General features: G+C 38.9%; 1 long non-coding RNA gene across 1 annotated transcript; it reads left to right on the top strand.

Annotated features, from left to right (window-relative positions):
- The first annotated feature begins 303 nt into the window (after positions 1-303).
- Positions 304-931, top strand: LOC135804309 (uncharacterized). The gene is made up of 2 exons (XR_010551011.1): positions 304-415; positions 483-931. It is a non-coding gene; the product is annotated as an uncharacterized lncRNA (long non-coding RNA).
- The last annotated feature ends 357 nt before the right edge of the window (positions 932-1,288 follow it).

Genomic DNA, 1,288 nt, shown 5'->3' with positions numbered 1-1,288 from the left:
CTCATGTCTTCTTAACTATGAAATTCTTTAAATTGCACCAATCACGCTGATCACACGAATTATTTCTACATACAGTGTGTTTAGTCCAGCGAGTTATATCTCTATTTTCTAATTCTATGCTTTGTGCCGATTGGGCATGCAATAAAGTGACGAGCGTGCATAATGTAGTCGTTTGTTAATAATTGTTTTTATTCGACTCGTTACGATCGTTTATGAGCTGTCAAATGTCTTGAGGTGAGCAATAAAATCTGCGAGCTCACCGCGTTGGCATCGGTCGTGTGTGCGCATCGCTGTTACGACTTTAGTCGTGCTCAGCCAGCAACACACTCCTAGGTTACCTGCTGCCTAGGTGCACTACTGCAATAACTATAGTACTCACTACCAGCAAGTGAGCCAACATACGAGGACACGAGTTGTAAGCAATTGCAAGATTTACTATTTCAAATTTGAAACAAATTGCTTCCATACACGCATGCAAGCAGTGGTGTTACCATTCCAAGAGACTGTGAAGAAGATGAAGAAAACAGGAGTGTAAGAGAAGAACAAACATGCACCTTGGTGAATTATAAAAACGAAAAGACTGAAGCCTGGAGAGCTGTATATTAAATGTTTATGACTTTGACTAAGGCTATCAAACATTTTTCTTTAGTGATAAGAAAGCACTCGGCGGATTTTAATGAGGTGGCGCCACCAATACTACAACAGACTACTAACAACATAACCACAATTTAAACTTTGATTGGGATAAAATTATAAACAAAAATATTATGTTCAAGACTCATGTAAGTCTAATACTTACACTGAGCTGAGTGTTGAATGTGAAATGTAAAAGTAGAAAGGAAAAGCGTATCGTGCGTCTGGAATACTAAAGTGACTAGACTTCCTAGAATCCAGACAAAGCTATAAATAAATGTCTCAATCACAACACAAAGGTCAACTGATACCTAGTTACTCTTTTGTTCTAAGTATATTCAAACTTGACGTCTTAGTTTAAGCGTAATTGTTCTTCTAAATATTATGTTGGCAATCGGCGACCGGTAGCTGTGTCGTGTGTCGTTCGTCGATAATTACAATATTTAATATCGAATTTAACGATTGCTGGGAATATCTGCACGAGGCACATGCACGGAGACGCAGGCATAATGAGCGTAATGAAAATTTATGATTGTTTTATCGTGCGCGCGCTAGCTCGAAACATAATAACACTCGGGCATTCCGCGCGCATTCAAACATTCATAAACTCGTAAATAAATAGTGGATTCGCGAACGCATTAGAAAATCGCGCAGG

The sequence above is a fragment of the Atheta coriaria genome, unplaced genomic scaffold (genome assembly GCF_025399875.1).
Source record: "Atheta coriaria isolate IRGN ID8LTWV9N9 unplaced genomic scaffold, Caltech_Dcor_3.1 hic_scaffold_3_pilon, whole genome shotgun sequence".
NCBI lineage: Eukaryota > Metazoa > Arthropoda > Insecta > Coleoptera > Staphylinidae > Dalotia > Dalotia coriaria.
The sequence above is the reverse complement of the archived record's forward strand: the minus strand, read 5'-3'. Positions and strand labels throughout refer to the sequence as shown.